This window comes from Lynx rufus, unplaced genomic scaffold, assembly GCF_022079265.1.
Source record: "Lynx rufus isolate CCGP_SWC_20201006 ecotype Redwood Valley unplaced genomic scaffold, mLynRuf1.p SCAF_6, whole genome shotgun sequence".
Taxonomy (NCBI): domain Eukaryota; kingdom Metazoa; phylum Chordata; class Mammalia; order Carnivora; family Felidae; genus Lynx; species Lynx rufus.
In genome coordinates this window covers 27,483,841-27,511,812 of record NW_025814878.1, presented here as the reverse complement: position 1 = coordinate 27,511,812, position 27,972 = coordinate 27,483,841, and the positions used below count along the sequence as shown (strand labels likewise).

Sequence of the window (27,972 nt, the reverse complement as noted above, 5' to 3'; positions counted from 1 at the left end):
ATATAAAGAACAAGTATAGTTTTAACCTAAAAGTCTGTGGTAAACTAGGATATACATGATACTAATTTTACCAAAGGCTGAGTCAAAGGTATGTGAGGTTTATAATTTTCTGTTTCTACACACTGCCCCCAAAACTTGTGAGTTTATTCAAGGACATTTGTAAGCCTAAGATATATATACAGAAAAATTACAGTGCCTGAGAGAAAGTGTTGTGAAAACAGGATGCTTGGAGGAGATAGAGAGGTTTCACATTCCCAAGAGAGACAGAGCTCACCTAGTTGGTAATGCTGATGGGAGAGGGAAGAAGGAATCTGATGGAAAAGGGTGACCTACTTTTTTACATGTTTCCACAGCCCCTCCCCTCACCTCCCCTTTGTCTTTGTGGTTAGAATGTTGGTGTTGGCATTTGCCACGTAAGTTAATTTGATGTCTCACATCTGACTGTTGGAGCAAAAAAGAAAATTAACACTTTCTAAGCATTTAAAAGATTCAGCTCAAGTTCGCTGTGAAGCTCAGCTTTTTCAGAGTTTGATTGATGTTTATGATAGCTAATAAAATGGCAAGCAGATGATCTGTTAGTCTAAGACTTTCTATGTAGGTCTATAGCCGTCAGACCTTATTTAGAATTCTGACAAGCGGTAGTGTGTCCCGTGGAGGTAGGCCAGGATGGTGAGCCTGGAAACCACATCATCAGAGGAAGGCCGAGAGGGGCGCCTGGGTGGCTCAGTAGGTTAAGCGTCCGACTTCGGCTCAGGGGATGATCTCACAGTTCGTGATATTGAGCCCCACATCAGGCTCAGTGCTGGCAGCTCAGAGCCTGGAGCCTGCCTCAGATCCTGTGTCCTCCTCTCTCTCTGCCCCTCCCCCACTCATGCTCTGTCTCTCAAAAATAAATATACATTCAAAAAAATTTAAAAAAGAAGGCTGAGGGATTATGGCTGCTGAACTAGGAGGAAATAAGGCAGATGAATTAGTTGTCTTGAAATATTTGGAGGACGTTTTAACATGGAAGGGAAAGAAGAATTATTCTGTATGGTTCTGGTGGGGCAGAATTAGCACAGTGAGTGTGAGTTTTTACACATTGTCTTTTGGTGATTTTAGATATATAAAACCCAGTAGTATGTTAATTATGCTTGTAATAATTCTTGTTTTAAATAATGAAGATACTGAAATGGAGTCCTAAAGCAGAGAGAAATTATCATAGTCAAATTTACATTAATAATTCTTAATTTTAAGCCACCTTAAATGGAGGACAAAAGTTTTATGAAAAAAAAAAGTGTGCCTCTCTATTTTTTATTTTATAATAACCATTAAACAACTATTTTAAACTAATTTCTTTGGAATCAACAACTTTGCTTTAAAACAGAAAGGTAATATACAACTTTGGGCTCTTGTCTAGGTATCCTGTTGTACTTATGCATCACATTAAATGTTGATCGTTGAATTCGGTAGTAACAATGGGAGTTGGTACCAATAAACCCTAGAGATAACAAGCTCAGGTGTGTTGCCTATTGTCTTTATAATTTCATAATTTATGAAAATATTTTGTCCAAATTTAGGTTTATTTAAATTAATTTTCCTAATATGGGTATAGTAAATTTAAGGTAACAATTCAATGTGATGCTATTTGTATACTGTATAGTATACACTAATATTCTCCATAAAATTAAATTTGCAGATTTGTAGGTTTTATAGAACCTAAAAGATGTATATGTGAAACGATACGAAATTTAAATATTCAAAGGCATAATAAATTGTTTTATAAGAAGCATGTTCATAAAATATGCAGTTTTTCAAAAAAAAAAAAAAACAGCCTTTCAGCTGCTCCTGACTTTGTACTGTTTGTTTTTTTTATCATTCATGTCTTAGTCTTCGGGAAATACAACCTTGTGTGGGGAAGATAAAGAAATAGTTTGTGTCATTTAGGATCTGGTCAAGCAAATTGGAATTACACTTTTTTTTTTTTTTTTTTTATGTTTATTATTTGAGAAAGAGACAGAGAGCAAGCAGGGGAGGGGCAGAGAGAGAGGGAGACACAGAATCGGAAGCAGGCTCCAGCCTCTGAGCTGCCAGCATAGAGCCTGACGTAGGGTTCGAGCCCACAGACCGTGAGATCGTGACCTGAGCCGAGGTCGGCTGCCTGACTGACTGAGCCACCCAGGCGCCCCACACTGGTTATTTTTAACAGAGGATTTCACATAGGGAATTAATGAAACAAATTTTGGAGGCATAAAGTATTGCATAGGCAATACTGAGAAAAAACATAGGTAGTGACTTTCAGTCTGGGGTACCGTGGGGAAGGATCTCATGGATCTGAGACTCAGACCTTTGAGGAGGGGTTGCTGTCTCCCAGAAGGTCCCCCAGAACTCAGAAATGGGCCCTGGAAAGCTGGGATTCTAGCCTCGAAGGAGCGGACACTGGCCTGCTTTGCTCTTCTCTCTGAGGGAATACAGTGAGGCTGGTTCCAGGAGTGGGGAAATAAGTGAAAACTGGAACCAACGGGAATGAGCAGCCACTATCGGGGGCTGAGCTGTAGCTGGGGCAACACTGCCAGGAACAATGAGCAAACCACAAAAGGCGAGTTCCTTTCCCCCTTGTGCAGCTGTCCAGTTTCCCTCTGGAACTTCTTCCTGGCAGAACCATAAGTAAAAGCTGTGGCAGGTACAGGTTGTAAACTATACAACCCTGGAGGGTACTAATCATATCAAAGACCTAGCTGGCAAAGGAGGACTACGTTTGCTGGCTCCCAGCACCAGTATCATAAAGCTGAATAAAGAAGGTGAGTTCAGAGCTGAGGGACCATATAGTTTAGTAACTGGCACACAGTGGTTGGCTGTGTTTTAACATTATTTCAAAAAGAAATACAGTTTAAAAATAGGTAGTAGTAATGAAACTAATTGTTAAGATCTTTCTAACAAAATCCATCACCCAGATCAAATTTAATAAACTTAGAACAAAATTATTTTTAAACTAACTCATCGTTTATGAAATTCTTTAAAAATAATTTATCTTTTAAAGTTTATGTGTTCTGCAACCTTACCAATCTTACTTATGATTTTTTGTGTGAATATTTCTTTTTTTTCCCCAGTTTTATTGAGACACAATTGACATATAATTTTGGTGAATATTTTTTTACACCAATTCTCTCATTCCAAATGAATGATGTTCACTGTCAGTGCATGATAGAGGGACAGGTTGGTGAATTAGGTGTGGGGGGAATTACACCTGCAGCCAGGTGGAAATTAATGTTTGGAATGAGAAGCTGTGGTCTCCCAGCTTTGGAAATTAAAGGGAAAAACGAAGGCCAGGAGGTCAAAGCTGTCTGTGGAATGTTCTGAAAAGTCTGAGGAATTCTTAAAAGGATCTGGGAATCAGTCAGTCAGAACAGAAATAGAAAAGGTCAGTCAGAAGAGTCAAAGCAGTGAGAGGTCAGATGCAAGAAAGTCACATACATCAAGGCAAATTTACTCTTTTTTTTATTAAAAGGGAGAACTTACTGACACACACTTGCAAACAACAAGAGTAGGGTAGATAGAGTTGACCTTGAGGCTGACTGACGGGCATTATAGCCCTCCATATCTGTCTCTTCCAGCAGCTTCTGTGTTCTCACCCTCTCAAGCTCTGTGACTTCCAGCAGCTCTTGAGAACATTTTTCCTGTTCAGCATTTGAGAAGAATGCGTTTCTCTTTCCTACTCCCCATATATAAAATCTGAGGGAAGGTACAGTTATAAACTACACACCCTTGGACGGTATCATACGTATCAAAGATGTTGTAATTTATATATTATGGCATAAAGTACTTTCATGCCCTAATAAAAGCTGTATATTGTGAAAAATTTCCCAGAGTTAGAAATTAAGTGTCTTGAGGAAGGGACACTTAAAAACATTTACACCAGGCACCGTATGAACCAGTGGTTGCTCTGGTAGACCAGCAGCCCCACTGGAGTCCTGTGGAATGTGAGATGAGCAGTGATCCGAAGGGGAGAAGTGAAGTGGGCGGCTCTTATCAGGAAGGGTGGAAGGTAGTTGAGGAAAGGATTGGGGGCCAATCATTATGAAGTCCGTATGGCCCGGAACCCTGTGGGGGTGGTCAGCAATGGAGCAGTCACTGATCCCGAAGGAACCGTGCTGTGTGTGCTCTTCCGGTTCCTGACAAGAACCACCGTGCATCCCCTTTCATTCTAAATATTGGGAAGCTCAGAATCCAACTCCCAGATCTCATGATCTGCACTTCTGTGATCTATACTTCCCTCTGTTCTTTTCTTGCTGTGACAATTTATGTTTTTTCTTGGTGCCGATTTTTACTTTTTACTTATAGTGTACTTGTTACTATATATATTTTTTGCCACTAATTATCTCAAATCTTCTTGAGACGGGATGATGAATAGATGAATGATGGAAAGAAGCATGTGGCTGAAGAAGATACGGAATGGCCCTACTAGGAAAACAAGAGCAAAGCTGAGGCTGCGAAAATTGTCACATCCACCACACGTGCATCATACACGTTCTGAAGTAGACATGCTCCTGGAAGGTTGCATAGAAACTAGACTTATGTGATTATTTTTATCAATTGGGATTTTCAGAAAATAACTGTTTCAATGCCTCGCATTCAGTGTGGTACATCTAGAAACCTAAAACCATCTGCCCCTCACTGTTTCAGCTGTGATCTGTTCGTTTGTCTGCTGAAAGGCCTTTTGTAAGATTAATTAGCAGTAGTTCTTCTTTGTACCTAAGAAGGAAAGTCATTTAGTTGCAAAAGAATGTGAATGCAAACCATAAGGAACAATGCATAAATGTATTGTTTGCAATCACTCCAACATTGTTTTAAAAAATATATAGTATAGGGACGCCTGGGTGTCTCAGTCAGTTAAGTGTCCAACTGGCCCAGGTCATGATCTCACAGTTCGTGAGTTTGAGCCTCATGTCGGGCTCTGTGCTGACAGCTCGGAACCTGGAGCCTGCTTTGGACTCTGTGTCTCCCTCTCTCTCTGCCTTCCTCAGCTTGCACTCTGTCTGTCTCTCTCTCATAAATAAATAAATAAACATTTTAAAAAATATATATATATATGTATGTGTGTGTGTGTGTGTGTATATATATATATATATATATATATATATATATATATATAGTATAAAGTGAGAAAGTTACTCTTACCATGTTTGCTATAGAGATGTGTAGCAGGGAAATCATAAACAAATAGCCTTGTAGCCTTATGAGTTGAAAGAGGCTCTTAATATCCCTTTCACCTAAAACAGTAATAAATATTTGCTATGAGCAGGGAAGTATACAGAGTGCTTTGTATTATTATCTTCCTTAATCTTCACAACAGCCCAATGGTATAGAACTACTGTTAACCCGAGTTTGCAGATAAAGAACATGTACCTCAGAGGGGGTAAGCACATTTCACAGGGATACGAAGCTAGTGAATGGGGAGCCAAGATTCTAGTCCTGGCATTCTGACCCTATAACTTAACAGGAAGCATTAGAAATATTTTCTGCTTGGAAGTCTCACTTTAGTGCTAAAGATATAGAAAGTATCATAAAAATACATTTCCAGTTGACAGGTAAGGAGCAGCATCCTTGTATAATGGCAAGAGTGTGGTTTGAGTCCCAGCTTTGCCATATTTAGGTGTATAGACTTGGGCAAGTCTCTTGGCTTTTCTGACCCTTGGTTTTCTCATAGGTAAAAGAGTGATAAGAATGTAAGTTTTTGATTTAAATGTGTGGGGAAAAAAGCCAGGCACATAATAGGTACTTAATATTAAGTAGATTTATTATTATCAAAAGGACCCACAGGTATGATGATTACAGCTAAGTAAAGTAATGTCAGGTGCTATGAAAACATTGATACGTAGAGGCTTGGGGCTCAGTGTGTAGTATCCTAGGTCTTTGAAGAAGCTGGTGATGAAGGAACATGGCTCCTTAGCCTCTGAGGCTCCTGGGAAGAGATTCTAAGCAGCTGTACGTAGGGACAGGCTCTGGCTTATTCTGCAGAGACAGACATGCAGTGGTGGACATGACCGAGGTCCTCTCTGATCTCCTTCTTCTAACCATCTTCTCCGTGCCCCGCTTTCCCCAGTGACATCAGGCTTGCCGTTAGGGTGGCCTGGAGAGGAACCCAGTGTGACACTGTTGTTTGTCCACCCTGGTAAATATAGCGGGTTTCCAACCCGTACCTGAGACTTATTTGCTGGGAGCAGTTTTTCATACTTGGAGATCAAGAGCTTGGGAAGCAAACATCAACTGACCCAAGAAATGAATTAATGTTAACGTACCATCAGCGCATTCTATGCTAGTTGAATTTCCTATTGTAACAATTCACATATTCAGAGAACTTTAATGAGCAGTGGATGTCACCAAAGGGAACTTTAAAATCATTTGATTTTTGTCTGAATGCTTTCTGAAAGCCTCTGGTAAATTGCTAGTCGTAGGTCATTGAGAAGAGAAAAGTATATCCTAAGTTACCCTCTTCAGTCATTCTTCCTGAGGCTAATGCAATAAATGTAGGAATTCACCACGCTTCAGTTTTGTCTTGTTTTTTAAATGAGTAACGAGACTGTGTTTAATGAACACAAGTTGGCAGTACAGGCGAAGACTGTGTCAGGAAGTGGGGGTGGTGAGGGGGAGTGGAGATATCACCTCTCGGCACCTCTCCCCTCTTCAGGGACTGACACTGTCCCCCTTGGAGACTCTCAGTGGTCTATAGGGACAGCAGAGCAGGATGACTGTCCCCTTTTACAGCTGGAGAAACTGGTTCCAGTGCTCAGAAGTGTACTCAGTTTCTGTATTCATTTTTATTACATGGCCTGAAGAATGGCCAAGGATGACCTTAAACTGTATTTCCTCTTGGTTTTATTTTAATGATTTATCATAATCAAGTTTTCGTTAACATCACACATTCTCTGTTTGACCCACTCTTATTGCCTGATAGATATGGTCCACAGATTGATCACTATTCACAAGCAGAATACACTGACCAAATAGTTCTGTGTCCCTGGATTTTCACTGGTCAGACTTTAAAAATTAGGTTTATGGGTGGGGAGCCTGAGTGGCTCAGTCGGTTAAACGTCTGACTTCAGCTCAGGTCATGATCTTGGCGGTCTGTGGGTTCAAGCCCTGCCTAGAGCTCTGTGCAGCCAGCTGAGAGCCTGGAGCCTGCTTTGAATTCTGTGTCTCCCTCTCACTCTCTGCCCTCCCCGGCTCGCTCTCTGTCTCTGTCTCTCTCAAAAATAAATAAATTTAAAAAAAAAGAAAGAAAGAATGTGCACATTACTTGGTATGTCCTACAGGAGTCTTCACGGTGTCTCCCCTGAGAACATTTCCAGTCTCATCATTCTCGATCCCTCCTACTAACCACCCAGTTTATACTAGTCTGAGTTCTGCAGTTACCTGAGCAAGCTGCCTGGTCTTGCCCCTTCCACTTGTCATATCATTTCTACCCCGGTCCCCCTGAGAAACACTTAGAAGATCCAGCTCAAGCCTCACTTCCTACAGGAGACTTTCTTCTGATATTTTCCCCTAGGTAGAATTGACCATTCTGTCCTTTGTGTACCTACTCTATATTGTACATCTTTCCTTCTGAGTGTTCACGATCTCTTATTTCTCTCTTAACACGTGTTTCTTCCTGTGCTAAATTGCAGGTGTCCTGAAGGCAGGGCCCATATCGGATTCATTTCTGTATGCATAGCAGTGCTTATCACACAGAGGGTGCTCGCTGAATATGTGGAAAGAGACATGAAAGGAGGGAAGAAGGAAAGTTTGGAGATGGAGGGAAGGGATTATACTACCCTAATCAATATCCATTACTTAGCTTTTCTTTTTTTTTTTTAAAGTTTATTTATTTATTTTGAGAGAGGATGTGAGCTGGGAGGGGGACAGAGAGAGCGAGAGCGAGAATCCCAAGCATGCCATGCAGTTAGCACTGAGCCCAACACGGGGCTTAAACTCACAAACCTTGAGATCATGACCTGAGCTGAAATCAAGAGTCGGATGTTTAACTGACTGAGCCACCTAGGCGCCCCGTCAATATCCATTGTTTAGTTTAAAAATGTTAACCTGAGAGCAAAACTTTCTGAATTTCTATTTTTTCCCCCAATTAACCAACCCCCAATTTATGTGCTCTCCTGTATACCTTCACTTCCCCAGGGTGCGGGTGCACCAGATAGCTGTGGTGTATCTGCCTGGGGGCGAGTGTCCTGGATGAACTCATCTACCTGATTTTGAGTGAGCACTCCAGATTTTCATCACTTCTATGTGATCTTAGACAGTTTGTGTAATCCCTTGTGTCTCCTTGTTCTTACTTGTAATATGGGAAGAATAACACTTATTTTACCTCAAGAGGCTTCTTGGAGGACCAGATGCAATGTTTCTGAAAGCACTTTGAAAAGTGTGAAGTGTTATCTAAATGAATGGAAGGAAGTATTTCTGTAATGGCTGTTAGTGACCTGGAACCAATGGGAATTTTCTCAGCCGGCGGAACCTTTTGACCAGGGTGTGTCCTTATTGCTTGTAAAAGAGGAAAAATGATTTATATCCCCAGATTAGATGGATGGCAGCATTTATGCTGCTGATCTAACCTTGGTGAACGTTGGTTGCCTTCAGATCAGGAAGGTGACCTTTATTTTTGCTTGAAGCAACTCCTAGCTGGGAATATCAGCCTAGGAAGAAAAGTATGTTACTGTGAGCATTTTCATACAAGTGAAAATTAATTCCAGCTAGTTGTGCTTTTAAGTTTTATGTAAAACTCTCTTAAGTAGATGATAAAAAATTACATGAACATAATAAGTTTTTCCATTCAAAGCAGTGCTCATTTTCTAGCCCCCTACCCGTGCTAAGTTGATCATGATTATTTTAAAAATTGATGCTTTTGACATGGTTGAAACTACATTTATTTCCTCTTTGTCACAAGAATAATTTTCCAAGGGTAACCAGACTTCCGTCAATACTCCTTTGTGCCAGGGCTCGTGTTGGAAATCTCTGCTGCTTTTATTACTGCTTAAATGGCAACTCCCAATCACTTTTGTACAAAATGATGTAAAGTCGTCCTGAGCGAACAGGGATATTGAGAACTTCTTACATTCCAACCTGGGCAACTATAAGAATCAAAATTCAGGGAGAAAGAAACCATGGGCTCTGTAGAACAGAGAGCATTTTATGATAGGGAACAGCCTACAAACAATACAAGGCAAAACAAGTGAGTAAAGCAACCCACAGGGAGTACAGTGCCCCTTGGAAGTAGATTTCAACAACAGTTGAAATTCAGTTTTCTCTTTTTGAGCAGATTGGAACAAATGATACATGTTTTGTACCCTGAAGGGGAGAATTAAAATGTTTTGGGTTTCATTTGTGCTCAGAAACCACCCCTGTTACACTGGAAATTATTTTTTCAAATTTTTATACTGAGCACAACAGAAGAATATGATTCCAAAGAAAAGCAACCAACAATCTGAAGCCTACAGCTGTGAGAGACTGAGAGATTGCGGTTGAGATGTGTTGTTTTAGAACAGAGAGAGGAGCTGAGGGAATCATCTTTGTTATCAGCCACATGCTAACTGCAAAGAATGACAGGGCACTAGGGACTTCCAATCCACAAGTCTACGTGTTGCCCCAGTAGACCCTGACGTTTCACTCATCATGAGGAAGAAATTGTTCTCAGTATTTTTTAAAATTGAGGTGTAACTGACATACAGTAGAATTCACTCTTTTGGGAGTTTTAATCAGCATGTAGGGTCATGTAACCACCATCACAATCAAGACTGAAGTGTTTCATTATCCCCCCAATCCTCTTATGTCCCTTTAAAGTCAACCCCTGCTCCTGTCCCTAGCCCCTGGCAACCACTGGTGTGTTTCAGGGCTGATAGTTCTGCCTTTTCCAGAATTTCATAAAAGTGAAATGATACATTATGCAGTCTTTTGACTGGAGCTTCTTTCACTTAGTATTAGACATTCTAGATTCACCTGTGTTGCTGATGTATGAGAATTCTTTCCTTCATATTGCTGAGTATCGTTCTGTTGTGTGGATGTACCACAGCCTGTTGATTCATTCACCAGTTGAAGGTTGGGGAAATTATGAATAAAGCTAGTACAAACATTTATGTGTAGGTTTTTGTGTGACCATATGCTCTCATTGCACTTGTTTTCAATTCTAACTAGAAATGAGATTGCTAGTCACATGGCGAGAATATGGCCAACTTTCATAAGAACAACTTTGATAAGAAATTTCCGAACTGTTTTTACAAACTGGCTATACCATTTTGCATTTCCACCAAGAAGGAGTTCCAGTTGCTTCACATACTCACCAACACTTGATATTGTCAATGTTTTAAGTTTTGAATTTAGTGGGTGAATGATGGTATCTCATTGTGATTTTAATTTGCATTTCCCTGATAGCTAATGATGTTGAGCATTTTTCACATGTTTATTGGCCATCTGTATATCTTTTGTGAAGTAACCCTTTGATTCTTTTGGCCATTTTCATTTTTTTTTTCTTTGTTTCTTTGTCTTTTACTAAGTTGTGGGAGTTCTTTTTGTATTCTGGATACACATTCTTTAATGGCCATGTCTGGCAAATATTTTTCCCATCCTCCTTAACAGTGTACAGTGTCTTAAAAGTTTTACATTTTGATGAAATCCAATTTATCCTTTTTTTTTTTCTTTTTGGTAGACTGTGCTTTTGGGATCCTATTTATGAATCTTAGCCTAACCCAAGGTCACTAAAAAATTCTATTTTTTCTTCTATACACTTTATACTCTTAGCTCTTATATTAGGTCTATGATCCATTATGATTCCATTTTTATGTATGGTGTGAGATAAGGGCCATGGTTCTATTTTACATATGTCTATACCATGGTCCTAGCACTATTTTTTAAAAAGATTATTCTGTGTTGAATTATCTTGGCACCTATGTTGAAAATCCATTGGGGGGCACCTGGGTGGCTCAGTCGGTTAAACGTCCAACCTCAGCTCAGGTCATGATCTCACTGCCCATGAGTTTGAGCTGCTGCTGACAGCTAGCAGCTCAGAGCCTGGAGCCTGCTTCAGATTCAGTCTCTGTCTCTCTGCCCCTCCCCCATCCTCAAATATAAATAAGCATTCAAAAGCATTAAAAAAAAAAAAAAAAGAAAACCAGTTGTCCATATGTTTGTGAGTCTATTTCTGGATTTTCTGTTCTGTTTCATTGATCTGTATATTTATTTTTATGCCAATACCCACACTGTCTCTATTTCTATAGCTTCATAAAAAGTCTGAAAAAACTTTGCTCTTTTTAAAAAAACAATGTTTTGGTTGTTCTAGTACTTTGTACATTTTCCTAGTACATGTTCATATACATTTTAGAATTACCTTGCCAGTTTCTATGAAAAAGCCTGGTGGTGGTGTAATTGATGTAGTTTTGCATCTGTAGAACAATTGAGGAGAATTGACAGCTGGACACCACTGAGCCCTTTGATCAATGAGTATAGTTTATCTCTCCATTTATTTAGATCCTACTTAATTTCAGGAAGTTTGTAGTTATCAGTGTACAGGTGTTGCATATATTTTGTTGAATTGTCCCTAAGTATTTTACATTTTATGCTATAAAAAAGAATATATTTTCAGTTTTCCATTTCCAGTTGTTTGTGGCTGGTATAGAGAAATACAATTGACTTTTAAAAATATAATCTTTGTGGGGTGCCTGGCTAGCTCAGTCAGTGGAGCATGTGATTCTTGATCTTGAGGTTGTGAGTTCAAGCCCTGCACTGGGTATAAAGATTACTTAAAAATAAAATCTTTAAAAAAATTATTAAAAAAGTATATAGTCCTTGTATTCTGTGACCCTGCTGAATATATTTTTGTAGATTCTTTAGGATTTCTAGATAGATAATCATATATACCATGAACGAAGACAATTTTACTATTTCTTTTTCAATCAAGGTTTTTTAAAAATTTTTTACTATTGATTGATTGATTGATTGATTGATTGTCTAATTGCATCGGCTAGGACTTGTAGTACAGCACTGAGGAGTAGTGGTAAGAGCCAATCTTTATCTTGTTCTGACCTCAGGGGAAAATCATCTTTTACTAGTAAGTATGACATTGCTGTAGATTTTCATAGAAGTCCTTTAAAGCCTAAGGATGTTTCCTTCTATTTTTAGTTTGCTAAGCATGTTTATCATGAATGAGCATTAAATTTTGTCAAATTCTTTTTCTGAAAATATTGAGATGATTGTATTTCTTTATTTAATCTGTTAGTATGGTGAATTATACTGATATTCAAATGTTAACTCAATTTTGCATTTCTGGAATAAACAAACTCCTCTTAGTTATGATGTATTATCTTTTTCATGCATTGCTATATTTGATTTGGCAGTATTTTCTTAAGAGTTTTTGTGTCTCTATTTGTGAGGGATATTGTTCTATAGATTTGTTTTCACAGTTTGTCTGGCTTGGGTGTCATAGAATGAATTGGGAAGTGTTCTCTCTTCTATTTTCCAGAAGATTTTGTGAATTGGTAAAATGTCTTTGTAAAATACTTGATAGAATTTACCAATAATGAAGCTATCTGTTGAAAGATATTTTTTTTACTATAATTTCAGTTTCTTTAATATGGCTATTTAAATTATTAATTTCTTCTTGAACATTTGGGTAGTTTGTTTCTTTTAAGGAAATTGCTCATTTCATCTAGTTTGTTGCATCTATTGGCATAAAATTGTTTATAATATTTCCTTATTATCCTCTTAATGTTTATAAATTGATGGAGATGTCCTCTTTCCCTTTCCTGATATTGGTAATATGTATCTCCTGGTTTTTGTTCCTGATTCATTTGGATAGAGATTAATCAATTTTATTAATTTTTCCCCCAAAGAACTAACCTTTGGTTTGTTGGTTTTTCTCTATTGTGTATTTGTTTTCTGTTTCATTCTGCTATTATCTTTATTATTTCCTTCTCTCTGTTTACTTTGAGATTAATTTCTTCTCTTTTCCTATGTTTTTAATGTGGCAGCTTTGCTAACTTGATTTCAGTCCTTTCTTATTTTCTAATATAACATAAAATGGTATAAATCTCCCTCTAAGTATGGCTTTAGCAGTATTTTACAAATTTGATGTGTTGTGTTTTAATTTTCATTCAGTTCAAAATATTTTCTGATTTTCTTTTGATTTCTTCTTTAAAGCATGGATTATTTAGAATTGTGTTGTTCAATTTCTAAATAGTTGGGGGGTTTTCCATCTTTCTATTATTGATTTCTTATTTGGTTCCACCATGGTTTGAGAACATGCATTGGATGAGTTTGAGAATTTTAAATTCACTGAGACTTGTTTTATGGCTCAGAACCTGATCTCCTTTTGTAAAGGTTTCTGTATACTAAAAAGAATGTGTGTTCTGTGGTTATTGGGTGGAGTGTTCTATAAATTGTCAGTTTGTTGGATTTGGTTACTAGTGTTCAAGTCTTACATATTTTTACTGTATTTCTCTTTCTTTGTTCTGTCAACTACAAGACGGGTCTTGAAATCTCAAACTCTAATTGTGGATAACCTATTATCCTTTCAGTTCCATTGGTTTTTATTTCAGATACTTTGAAGCTCTTGCTATTAGGTGCATACACATTTAGGGTTTTTATATCCTCTTGATGAACTGATTTCCATAAGATTATAAAATGTCTCTTTATCTCAGGGAATGCTCTTTTTTCTGAAATCTGCTTTGTGTGCTGTTTACTCTCTAGCTTTCTTTTGACTAGCGTTAGCATGATAGATACATCATTTTCCATCCTTTTACCTTTAACCTTTTTGTGTTTTTATATTTGAAGTAGATTTTTGGCAGACATCATAGTTTATTCTTATCTTTCATCCATATTAATAATTTTTAACACCTTATTGGACTGTTCAGCCCATTCTGTGTTCAAACTCATTTCTGAGTTTAAATCTCCCACCTTGCTTCTTCTTGGCCTATCTTCTCTGTTCTTTTTTCTCCTCTTTTACTGCCTTAATTTTGTACTAAGTATTTAGGATTCCATATTATGTTTATTATTGGCTTATTAGTTATGCCTCTTTTTCATTTTTACTTTAGTGGTTGCTCTAGAATTTTAAAATCTATGTTCTTAACTTATGATGGTGTGCCTTCAAATAATACGCCACTTCACGCTTAACATAAGAACCTTTGAACAGTTATTTCTGTTTCCCACTCAGTCTTGGTGCTATTGTTGGCGTATACTTTATTTCTACATACTTTGGGGCGCCTGGGTGGCGCAGTCGGTTAAGCATCTGACTTCAGCCAGGTCACGATCTCTCGGTCCGGGAGTTCGAGCCCCGCGTCGGGCTCTGGGCTGATGATGGCTCAGAGCCTGGAGCCTGTTTCTGATTCTGTGTCTCCCTCTCTCTCTGCCCCTCCCCCGTTCATGCTCTGTCTCTCTCTGTCCCAAAAATAAATAAACGTTGAAAAAAAAAAAATTTATTTCTACATACTTTATAAACTCCATTTAAAATAGTTGTCTTTTAAAGAGATTAAGAAAGAGAAAGTCTTTAATTTTTACCTACATATGTACAGGTTTTAGTTTTTTTCATGTCTTTGAGTAGATCCAGATTTCCATCTGGTATCATTTTTTTTTTTTTTTTTTTTTTTTTGCTGCTTCAGGTTTTTCCTTTAACATTTCTTCCAGCACTTGTTGGCTGATTATTAACTCAGCATTTATGTATCTGAAAAAAATCTTTCACCCTCATTTTTGAAAGATAATGTGTCTGGAATAAGAATTCTATATTGCCTTTTCTTTTTCTTTTAGCAGTTTAAAGATGTTGTGCTATTGTCTTGTGGCTTGCATTGTTTCTGACGAGTAAATCTGCTATCCTCTTGTCTTTGTTCCTCTGTGTATAATGCATCCCTTTTCTTTTGGCTGCTTTGATGATTTTCTCTTAATATTGGTTTTAGCAGCTTGATCATGATGTTCTTTGGTGTGATTTTCTTCACATTTCTTAAGCTTGATATTTTTGAGCTTCTTGAATTTAGAGTTGAAGTTCTTATTGAATTTCAAACATTTTTGGCCATATTTCTTCATATTTTTTTTCACTTTTTTTTTCATATTTTTTCCCCTTCCTCTTTCCTTAAAGCCTTCTTCTAATTAAATTGGCTCCCTTCTAATATTCCTGTTTCTTAACTCTTTCTGTAATGTGTCTCTTACTTTTCTATTGCATCTACCATAGTTCAGGGCCTCATTGTTTCTCTTTTTGTCTACTGTAAAAACCTGTCTCTAGTTTTGCCCCTCTCAAATCTTCCTTCCATTTCCCACATGGCTATTACAGTGGATTTGCTAAAAATGGCTATGCTTGAAATTCTTCAGTAATTGCCTGTTGCCTATAGAATGAACTTAGACTGCGTGGTATGGTACATAGGACCCTTCATCTATACCTGCTGTCCAGGCCTTCTTGCCTCCTGCACCACCCCCACCCTAACCCATGACACTCTGAACTCTTTACTCCAGTACCATGGAAGTACCTCTAGTTCTTGAAATGCGTCATGCATTTTCCTTCTTCTGAACACACACTCATGCCTTCGTCATGTCTGGAAAAACCTTCCTACTCCCTCTACCCCCTGCCTGAAAACTTCTATTCACTGAGCCGAAACATCTCCTTTGTGAAAATTAACCTTGTTATCCTGTCCCAATTCCACTGGACCTTGAACATATTTTGTTACAGCACTTAACCTAGTGTTTTGCAATCATCCTTTCTTGGTCATCTTCCTAGGGTGACTTCTGTGTGGTCAGAGACTAGATTTTATTTATTTTTAAATACTTAGAAATGGCACATAGTGGGCACTTAATAGAATGAGTAAATTAGTGACTGGCTTATAGTAGGCCTTGAACTCATTCTTCTTAAAATGAATTGAACTCAGATCTATTCATAATACATGTATAGAGTGTACTAATAAAATAGCTACCATGTTTTGTACTATGTTCCAGGTACAATGTTAGGCACTGTCCATACCTTATCTTTAATGTTTAAAACAACAATGCAATGTATATTATCCTCATGAGTGGCCTAGTAAAGGGAAATTTAGGTTTAGGGAGATTGTGAATAAGGCTGTGCAGACATAGCAGAATTGGATTTCAAACTCTTACGTATATATTTTTCCCTCTGCACACACATATTAGGAGTTCTGTCTTATCGCCACCTGTAGTTCTAGCTCATCACCAAAGCTTCCAAGAAGAAATGACAACATTACAGCAGAGATTATATAGAGAACGGTGTGGATTATAATGTGGACTCAGAAAACTAATGCTACAGATAGATGAAAAAGAGAAGTCTCTACGAGGCTGTTATGTGATGTCTGGAAAGATTCCTTTGGTAGGCTGTTTGACCTACAAACATCCAGCAAATATGTCTTGTTCCTTCTCTGATATGACTGTACAAGGAGCAGTCTTAAGGACACAAGTCATAGAAAGCATCCTGAGCCATGTGATTTGGAGTGTTTGCAAGGATCCTACAAGGTTCCTACAAGGATATATGGATTGGGGGGTTGCTTCAGACTGTGACTTGGGGAAAAATGGGGGGAAGTGAAGACTCTGGAGGTGCCAGCACTGGGTGTGCTAACAAAAAGCCGGAGGGGCCCATAACTGTTTGTCATCATGACAGCTTTGGCCAAGGCTGTGTGGATAGGTCATGCCCAGCCCATTTAGGTTGCAGGGCGACTGCCTGTTGGGACTTTATCTCCCCTGTTTCCCCTCAAAGCTATTAGTGGTATTCAGTATAACTGCATGGTACCCCTCCTCCAACTCCAATTTAAAAATGGTGAGAGTGGGGTGGGTAGAGGGACATATAGTATAGTGATCTCCAGAATCCCTTGGAGGATGGGGGGATTGTCCCTTATTCACATAAAGCATAATCATTTTCCTATGTATTCTGTGCTACTGAATCTGGAATAAAACTTACAGAGGAATGATTTTTTTTTCCTTTTTAAATTTATATTCTAGAAAATATTTAAAATATGGCCTTGGTGTTTTAGTTCTAAAATTTTCTGGGGTGTGTGTGTGTGTGTGTGTGTGTGTGTGTGTGTGTGTATTGGGGGTGGGAAGGAATCTTGGTATTTGGCAAGAGGAGAGGAGCTCTGTTTACAGGAACTCTATTTCCTGAGGTGTTGCAGCTAATACATTGGGCAGAAGAATGCCCAAGGACAATGTGAGTTTAAATATGCACTTGGGGACAATTCTTGATCTGTCCCTCATCATAGATGAGTTGTAGGTGGTATGCAAAGAAATTGGATGTGTCACCCCAATTTTTTGAATAGCCTACAGATCTACATTAATGTTTCTTTTTATCTGGGTAGATGAAAGAAAAGGTGAGCTCAGTCAAAAAAATCTGCTGCTAAGGAGGGCACAGTTATGTGGAAGGAATGTGGAGGGCAAAATGGTACAAGTAAAGGGAAGATGCTTGGGAAGCCTTTGTTCAGATAGCATGGGACGTCCTGGATAGTTGGGATGTGAGCAAATGAGAACTTTTTTTTTTTTTAATTAAGATTTCAGTATTTTTTTAAGAGCAGTTTTAGATTCACAGAAAAATTGAGAGGAAGCTACAGAGATTTCCCAGATATCCTCTGCCCCCAATGTATGCATAACCTCCCCCACCCCCACCAGCATCTACCACAAGAGTGATACTTTGTTACAATTGGTGAATCTGCAATGGGTGACCGGTCACTATCACCCAGAGCCTACAGTTTACTTTATAGTTCACTCTTGGTGTTGTACATGCTGTAGATTTGGACAAGTGTATAATGTCATATATCCATCATTATGGTATAATACAGAGTATTGTCGCTGCCCTAAAAATCCTCTGTGTTCTGCTTAATAATCTCTCTCCTCCCCTACCCCTGGCAACCACGATCTTTCTATACTGTGTCCATAGTTTTGCCTTTTCCAGAGTGTCATGTGGTTGGAATCATACAGTATGTAGTCTTTTCAGGTTGGCTTCTTTCACTTAGTAATATGCATTTAAGGTTCTTTCATGTTGTTTTATGGCTTGATTCATTTCTTTTTGGCACCAAATAGTATTCCATTATCTGGACATGTCTGTCTATCTATCTATCTATCTATCTATCTATCACCTACTGGAGGACATCTTGGTTTCTTCCAAATTTTGGCAACTATGAAAAACAGGCTTTAAACAGAAATAAATTAAAAATTGAAGTAAGTTAACATGAAAGAAAGATGCTGTTATCATCCACATGTAGGTTTTTGTGTGTACATAAATTTTTAGCTGCCTTGGGTAAATACTAAGCATGATTGCTGGATTGTATGATAAGAATATGTTTAGTTTTATAAAAAAACACCCACTGTCTTCCAAAGTGGCTGAAACACTTTGCATTCCCACCAGCAATGAATGAGAGTTTCTGTTGCCCTGTATCTTTGTCAGCATTTGGTGTGGTCAGTGTTTTGGATTTTGGCCATTGTAATAGGTGTGTAGTGATGTGTCATTGTTGTTTTAATTTGCATTCCCCTGATGGCATATGACATGCAACATATTTTTATATGTTTCTTTGTCATCTATATGTCTTCTTTGGTGAGGTTTCTAGTAAGATCTTTGGCCAACTTTTTAAACTGAGTTGTTTGTTTTCTTATTGTTGAGTTCTAAGAGTTCTTTGCATATTTTGGACTATAGTTATTTTTAAAAATATTTTCTCCCAGTCTGTGGCCTGTATTCCCATTCACTTGACATTTTCCTTTGTTTTCACAGAGCAGAGGTTTTAATTTCAGTGAAGTCTAGCTTATCAGTTATTTCATTCATGGGTTGTATCTTTGGTGTTACCTAAAAAGTAATTGTCATACCCAAGGTCATCTAGATTTTCTATGTTATCTTCTAAGAGTTTTATTGTTTTGCATTTTATATTTAGGTCTGTGATGCATTTAAGTTAATTTTTGGGAAGGGCATGAGGTCTCTGTCTAGATTCACTAATGTGCATGGATGTGGATGTCCAATTGTTCCATCATTTGTTAAAGAGACTGTCTTTGCCCCCATTTGGTTGATTGTATTTCTTTTGCTCCTTTTTCGAAGATCAGTTGACTGTTTTTGTGTGGATCCATTTCTGGGCTCTCTCTGTTCTGCTCCAGTAATGTATTTGTCTATTCTTTTGTCAATACCAGACTGTCTTGATTATTATGGCTTTACAGTTAGTCTCGAAGTTGGATAGTGTAAGTCCTCCAACTTTATTCTCCTCCTCTAATATTGCACTGGCAACATGCATTGGCTATTCTGTTACTTTTTTCCTCTCCATAGAAGCTTTAGAATCATTTCACTGATGCCCACAAAATAATTTGCTGGGATTTTGATTGGGACAATTAAGTACTTTTAGTGTAGTTGTACTTTCTTCCTTGGTCTTACATGGCATTGTAAGAAAAAATTTCTTTTGTTCACTTTTAAAAAATATTAGCATGATCTATTCTTGTCAACACAAATAGGTACCTAGATATTTGTGGTAGGTGGGGGATGGTGATGGTTTCTGGAGCCCATTGTATGACATCAAATAAGCAATTAGCTCACACATAGGAACAGCTGAACCATATTAATGTTGATCTTAAATTATTCTAGTTGGTAGAAAAATTTTTTTATTGTTTTTTTTTTAGTTTTTTTTTTAATTTTTTTTTAACGTTTATTTATTTTTGAGACAGAGAGAGACAGAGCATGAACAGGGGAGGGGCAGAGAGAGAGGGAGACACAGAATCTGAAATAGGCTCCAGGCTCTGAGCTGTCAGCACAGAGCCCGACACGGGGCTTGAACTCACGGACCGTGAGATCATGACCTGAGCCGAAGTCGGACGCTTAACCGACCAAGCCACCCAGCGCCCCGGTAGAAAATATTTTTGTTGCCGCAAAGGAACTTCTCTTTTTGACCACAAAAATAAATTTTATCTCTACATTGGGTTGGTATCAGAGATCTCAGGTAATATAAACACAAACAGAATCATGGGTACATACAGTGGATTAATGGTGTTACAATTCTTAGAGTGTGGAATCACTTCCTTGAGATTTGTTGAAAATTTAAGTTTCTCCTTTTAGGGACAGTACTGTATTTGGTGGGCCTAACAGAATTTCTCCTTGCCTTTCTTTTGTATTTTTAGTACTATCCTAAGAAATTGATTGAAGATATTCTGGGGAGATTTCTAAAATAACAGTGTCAAAGACAAAGGTTAATCTGTCACTTTAAGTAGGTATGATATTAAATAACCCAAGTAAACCAAGAAAGAAAATTTTATCAAGATTTTGCTTCACACATTGGGAATATCTTTCGTGTGTACCTTTGTTGAAATATCAAAAGATAGTTTGTGTACCTTGCAGTGGCATGTCGAACTGCCATTTTTAACTATGCTTCAGGTAAAAGGAAGCTAGCCATTTATCTTAGAGGTCACTATGGAGACAGATACATTCATTCAAGTCGTAGGCAGAAGAAAAATACAGTATAACTTGAATCTTAAGATGCCTCCTGTTAATTAAGTTAAATTAAGCCTGTTGAAAGTGGGAATATGAATAAGGTCTAACTGGAATGAAGACACACGTTTTTTGAATTGCTACATACTTCCAGGGCTCTGTGATGAACCTTCTAGTCGGGTCTTCCTTGAACTAACATGGATAGTCTGAAGATGCTTTGTGGAAATCGTAAGGTGTAGGCAAGAATTCAGGACAGATCTGGAAGATTGATTTATAAATTTCTTTCCTTTTTTGGTTGATTGGTTAGTAATTGTAGATGGTTAATATTTGTCACATAGACTGGATATTTTGTCATTGACCAGGTTTATCAAGCAAAGTGGTTGGATATTTTTATATGACTATTTGAATTATTCTGGAATTCTCTGCTCTTGCTTTAAATTTATTAAATTTAAATCTCTGGCCAGGGTGTGCTATGCTTATAGCGAGATAGGAACATTTTTTTTAAGATGAAATTTATTGTCAAATTGGTTTCCATACAACACCCAGTGCTCATCCCAACAGGTTCCCTCCTCAATGCCCATCACCCACTTTCCCTTCCCTCCCACCCCCCATCAACTCTCAGTTTATTCTCAGTTTTTAAGAGTCTCTCTTATGGTTTGCCTCCCTCCCTCTCTAACTTTTTTCCCCTCCCCCTCCCACACAGTCTTCTAAGTTTCTCAGGATCCATAGAAGAGTGAAAACATATGGTATCTCTTTCTCTGTATGACTTATTTCACTTAACACTCTCCAATTCCATCCATGTTGCTACAAATGGCCAGATTTCATTCTTTCTCATTGCCGAGTAATATTCCATCGTGTATATAAACCATAATTTCTTTATCCATTCATCAGTTGATGGACAGTTAGGCTCTTTCCATAATTTGGCTATTGTTGAAAATACTGCTATAAACATTGGGGTACAAGTGCCCCTATGCATCAGCACTCCTGTATCCCTTGGGTAAATTCCTAGCAATGCTATTGCTGGGTCATAGGATAGATCTATTTTTAATTTTTTGAGGAACCTCCACACTGTTTTCCAGAGCGGCTGCACCAGTTTGCATTCCCACCAACAGTGCAAGAGGGTTCCCGTTTCTCCACATCCTCTCCAGCATCTATAGTCTCCTGATTTGTTCATTTTGGCCACTCTGACTGGTGTGAGGTGATATCTGAGTGTGGTTTTGATTTGTATTTCCCTGATGAGGAGTGACATTGAGTATCTTTTCATGTGCCTGTTGGCCATCTGGATGTCTTCTTTAGAGAAGTGTCTATTCATGTCTTCTGCCCATTTCTTCACTGGATTATTTGTTTTTCAGGTGTGGAGTTTGGTGAGCTCTTTATAGATTTTGGATACTAGCCCTTTGTCTGATATGTCATTTGCAAATATCTTTTCCCATTCTGTCAGTTGCCTTTTAGTTTTGTTGATTGTTTCCTTTGCAGTGCAGAAGCTTTTTATCTTCATGCAGCCCCAATAGTTCATTTTTGCTTTTAATTCCCTTGCCTTTGGAGATATGTCAACTAAGAAATTGTTGTGGCTGAGGTCAGAGAGGTTTTTTTCTTGCTTTCTCCTCTAGGGTTTTGATGGTTTCCTGTCTCACATTCAGGTCCTTCATCCATTTTGAGTTTATTTTTGTGAATGGTGTAAGAAAGTGGTCTAGTTTCAACCTTCTGCATGTTGCTGTCCAGTTCTCCCAGCACCATTTGTTAAAGGGACTTTTTTCCATTGGATATTCTTTCCTGCTTTGTCAAAGATTAGTTGGCCATACTTTTGTGGGTCCAATTCTGGAGTCTCTATTCTATTCCGTTGGTCTATGTGTCTGTTTTTGTGCCAATACCATGCTGTCTTGATGATTACAGCTTTGTAGTAGAGGCTAAAGTCTGGCATTGTGATGCCTCCCACTTTGGTCTTACTCTTCAATATTACTTTGGCTATTTGGGGTCTTTGGTGGTTCCATACAAATTTTAGGATTGCTTGTTCTAGCTTTGAGAAGAATGCTGGTGCAATTTTGATTGGGATTGCATTGAATGTGTAGATTGCTTTGGGTAGTATTGACATTTTAACAATATTTATTCTTCCAATCCATGAGCATGGCATGTTTTTCCATTTCTTTGTATCTTCTTCAATTTCCTTCGTAAGCTTTCTGTAGTTTTCAGCATACAGATCTTTTACACCTTTGGTTAGGTTCATTCCTAGGTATTTTATGCTTCTTGGTGCAATTTTGAATGGGATCAGTTTCTTTATTTGTCTTTCTGTTGCTTCATTGTTAGTGTATAAGAATGCAACTGATTTCTGTACATTGATTTTGTATCCTGCAACTTTGCTAAATTCATGTATCAGTTCTAGCAGACTTTTGGTAGTCTCTTGGGTTTTCCATGTATAATGTCATGTCATCTGCAAAAAGTGAAAGTTTGACTTCATCTTTGCCAATTTTGATGCCTTTGATTTCCTTTTGTTGTCTGATTGCTGATGCTAGCACTTTCTACACTTTGTTAAACAACAGTGGTGAGAGTGGACATCCCTGTCGTGTTCCTGATCTCAGGGGGAAAGCTCTCAGTTTTTCCCCATTGAGGATGATATTAGCTGTGGGCTTTTCATAAATGGCTTTTATGATGTTTAAGTATGTTCCTTCCATCCCTACTTTCTCGAGGGTTTTTATTAAGAAAGGATGCTGAATTTTGTCAAATGCTTTTTCTGCATTGATTGACAGGATCATATTTTTCTTATTTTTTCTTTTATTAATGTGATGTATCACATTGATTTGTATCACCATGCATCCCAGGAATGAATCCCACTTGATCATGGTGAATAGTTCTTTTTATATGCTGTTGAATTCGATTTGCTAGTATCTTGTTGAGAATTTTTGCTTCCATATTCATCAGGGATATTGGCCTGTAGTTCTCTTTATTTGCTGGGTCTCTGTCTGGTTTGGGAATCAAAGTAATGCTGGCTTCATAGAATGAACCTGGAAGTTTTCTTTCCCTTTCTATTTTTTGGAACAGCTTGAGAAGGATAGGTATTATCTCTGTTTTAAATGTCTGGTAGAATTCCCCAGGGAAGCCATCTAGTCCTGGACTCTTATTTCCTGGGAGATTTTTGACAACTGATTCAATTTCTTTGCTGGTTATGGGTGTGTTCAAGTTTTCTATTTCTTCCTCTTTGAGTTTTGGAAGTGTGTGGGTGCTTAGGAATTTGTCCATTTCTTCCAGGTTGTCCAGTTTGTTGGCATATAATTTTTCATAATGTCCCCTGATAATTGCTTGTATTTCTGAGGGATTGGTTGTAATAATTCCATTTTCATTCATGATTTTATCTATCTGGGTCATCTCCCTTTTCTTTTTGAGAAGCCTGGCTAGAGGTTTATCAATTCTATTTATTTTTTAAAAAAAGCAACTCTTGATTTCATTGATCTGCTCTACAGTTTTTTAGATTCTATATTGTTTATTTCTGCTCTGATCTTTATTATTTCTCTTCTTCTGCTGGGTGTAGGATGTCTTTGCCATTCTGCTTCTATTGTGCTGTTAGATTTTGTATTTGGGATTTTTCCTGTTTCTTGAGATAGGCCTGGATTGCAATGTATTTTCCTCTCAGGACTGCCTTCACTGCATCCCAAAGCCTTTGGATGGGAACATTTTTAAATGTTGTACTCCCTTCAAGGACTTTAATCAACAATTCATTGGACTGACAAATATTTATCAAGCTCTTATTGTATTCAATAAGCTGTGCCACACATTAGCAGAATAGAAGATAACTGAGAACCTAGGACATGGTTTCTATACTCAAGACTGTGTCTTTAGCAGAGCAGATACTCAATCAGTAGTTGTTGAATAATAAATCAAGTAAATAACAAATAAATAAGTCTCTTGATTTGTAAAGAAACTAAGAAAGGAAAACCAGTAGGGCTTTGTTTTGTTCTCTGCTGTATCTCCATAGGCTGGAATAGCCAGGTGTATCGTAGGTCCTCAGTGCATATGTGAATGAATGACCAAATGACCATGTACTATCTGTGCAGCCAAAATTATTGGAATCCAGTGGAAGCACATCACTTCCATCTGGGTTAGTCAGGGAAGGCTTCTTGTAGTAGTGGGATTTTAATTAGAGAAAGGGAGGGCCATCTAGAAGTAGAGGATGATGTGGAGGCACCTGAGGAGATGTTGGAAGCTGACAGCGGGAGCACGGTGCTGGTGGGTGATCACCAACAGTCAACTTTAGAAAGCTTAGGAAGACTAGTTTAAATTTTTCTGTAGAGACAATGGACACTAAAAGGGACAGTTTATAAATATTAAGCTAAAGGTGTTATACCAAATGCACTGAGGAGAAGACAAATTGTGAAAAGCACATTCATGGGGCTTGGCTAGTAAAGGAGTTAATGAGAGAAATGCAGGAATCAGACAGTGTCCGTCTTGTTTTGAGCTTGGTTGACTTGGATAATAAAATAATAATAAAAGCATAATCACAAATGGGAAATCAGAAGGGAAAATTAACTTTTCATGGGAAAACTTTTGTGTTTTCAATCTCTGAGTGTTTGAAGTAACAAGAGCACTTCGTAGCAGGCCGAGAGAAATCTCAGAAACACAGATGATGTGACCTGAGGCATCTTAGGAGTGAGTAAAGACTAGGATCAAGTACAACTAGTGAGTATCAGTGATATGATGACTGATGTTACCTGAAAGCTGACCAGAGTAAGGAATAGCACGGAGGAATGCGGCCTCTGGCCTGGGCGCCGAGCACAGTAGGGTGGCAGCTGCAGTCATTCCCAGTGTTTTGGGGGTACTTAAAAAGTGTCCCTTCATTTGCAGTGTGACTTTTTCCCTTTTAAGTTTGAAGAGCCATTATACAAATAGTTCCAGGTAGGTAACACATTTGGAGGTATCGGTTATATATACACTGTCTTGTAAGATTAAGCTAAAATCCTGTAAGTATTACACAATATACTCATTTATTCTTACTGATAAAAATAGTCTTAAACTGCCCCCAAATGTGGTATTAATTTCTTTATCTTTATTTTAATAATAATATCCTGACATATTTACGTTGAATTACTTCTATGTAGATATCACAGAGTTGAAGCTTACTCAATTCTAAGCATATTTTGCACTTCAAAGGTTCTACCTAGAACTTTTGGTCATCTGGGGTGCCACATTGCCACTTTTTAAGGGAAAGCAATTGCTAAGGCCTTGCACTGGTAGAAAATCTAGATGGGTCTTTAAGCTATCTCTCATCTGCTTGGAGGGTGCTAGGAATGATGGTTATAAGCAGAGTTGGTCCTGGACGTGTGTTAAATAGAAGTGGGGCTCAGAAGGAGGTCTTCAGGCCAATTCTCTCCCTTAGCATATGTGCTTTTGTATTTCAATCCCTGTTACATATAAGCATAGAAAACAATATCCATCTTCCAGCTCAGACCCTCAGTATTTACCTATCCCAGACCTAAGGATGCAAGTGTAACACTGGGCTTTTGCCTCCTGGAGGCCAGGGGTAATATTCCAAAAATGAGCTGATTTTAATGTAGTGAGCATTCTAGTTTTTATTTTTCCTCCCCAGCTTATTGAGATATAATTGACATATAACATTGTGTAAGTTTAGGGTATAGAATGTGATGATTTGATATACGTATTTATTGCAAAATATTTGCCACAGAGACTTTAACACATCCTTTACCTTTACCTAATTATATTTTGTTGTTGTTGTAGTGAGAGCATTAAAGCTCTACTCTCATAGCAAATATTCATGTATATGATACAGTATTGGTAATGTAGTTACTGTGCTTCCATTAGATCCTCAGAACTTATTCATCTTGTAACTAAAAGTCTTTGACCGGGATTCCTCATTTTTCTGCCCCTGCTTAAACCACCGTTTGATTCTCTATTTTTTTGAGTCCAGTGTTTTTAGATTCCACATGTAAATGAGATCACACGGTATTTCTTTCTCTGTCTGCCATCTTTCACTTAGCACAATGCCCTAAACTTCTACCATATTGTCACAAATGGCAGGATTGCCTTCTTTTTATGGCTGAATAATATTTCATCTTATATAAATACCACATTTTCTTTATCCATTCATCATTGTACACAGGTTTTTTTCATGTCTTGGCTATTGTGAAATACATTTCAGTGAACATAGGAGTACAGATATCTCTCTGAGATTGTGATTTCACCTTCTTCAGATATATACCTAGAAGTGTGTGGGATTGCTGGATCATATGGTAATTCCAATTTTAAGTTTTTGAGGAACCTCTATACTATTTTCCACAGTGGCTGCACCAATTTACTTTCCCATCAACAGTGCACAAGTGTTCCCTTTTCTCCACATCCTCGCCAGCATTTGTTATCTCTTGTTTTTTTGATGATAACCATTTTAACAGCTGTGGGGTGATATCTCACTGGGGTTTTGATTTGCATGTCCCTGATGATTAGTGATATTGAGCACCTTTTCAGGTACTTATTAGACATTTTTGTATGTCTTATTTGGAAAAATGTCTCTTCAGGTCCTCTTCCCATTTTTAAATTGGATTGTTTGTGTTTTTGCTATTGAGTTGTAGGAGTTCCTTATATATTTTGAATATTAACCCCTTATCAAATATATGACTTGCAAATATTTCCTCCCATTCTGTAGATTGTCCTTTCATTTTGTTGTTTGTTTCTTTTGCTGTGCAAAAGATTTTTTTAATTTGATATAGTCTCGCTTGCTGATTTTTACTTTCATTGTTTGTTCTTTGGTGTCATCTCCAGAAAAAATCATTGCCAAGACCAGTGTCAAGGAACTTTTTTTCCTTTGGTTTCTTCTCAAGAGTTTTTTGGTTTCAGGTCTTATGTTTATGTCCTTATTCCATTCCTTATTAATTTTTGTGAGTGTGTGTAAGATAGGGGTCCAATTTCATTCATTCTTTTGCATGTCGATGTCACTTTTCCCAGCACCATTTATTGAAGAGGCTGTCCTTTCTGCATTGTGTTTTCTTGGCTCCATTGTCAAACATTAGTTGACCATCTATGCATGAGTTTACTTATGGGCTCTAGATTCTGTTCAGTTGGTCTATGTGTCTGTTTTTATGCTAATACCATACTGTTTTGATTACTGTTGGATGTTCTGTATATGTCTCTTAGGTCCATTTGGTCCAAAGTATAGTTCAAATCCAATGCTTCCTTTCTGTTTTTCTATCTGGATGATCTATTCATTGTTGAAAGTGGAATACTGAAGTCCCCTACTATTATTATAATGCTGTCTGTCACTCCCTTGAGATCTGTTAGTATTTGTTTACCATATTTAGGTGCTGCATTGTCTTTGCCTCCACTCATCTGCCTTCTTGGGTCCACAGCTTGTGGAAGAAGATTAGGGAATGAATGGGCATGAGAGATGAGTCCCTTGCTCTTTTTCCCCAGTTAATGGAGACATGGAAGAGAGTGAGTGGGAAATGTGTAGCATAGGAATAGATGAGAACGAGCCCTTTTAAGGTGAAATGAAAGGTAGAATAATTAAACTTTGATCATCACTAGCAGGGAAATAAAATGGCTATAAAATATTAACATCTAGTAATTTACTATCATCATCCTAACTCTTG

The 27,972-nt window shown here is 37.9% G+C and overlaps 1 protein-coding gene across 3 annotated transcripts in view; it reads left to right on the top strand.

Moving 5' to 3' along the window:
- Nucleotides 1-27,972, top strand: part of AKAP7 (A-kinase anchoring protein 7) — a 158,826-nt gene that overhangs the window by 120,962 nt on the left and 9,892 nt on the right. The gene's annotated exons all lie outside the window — the stretch shown is intronic.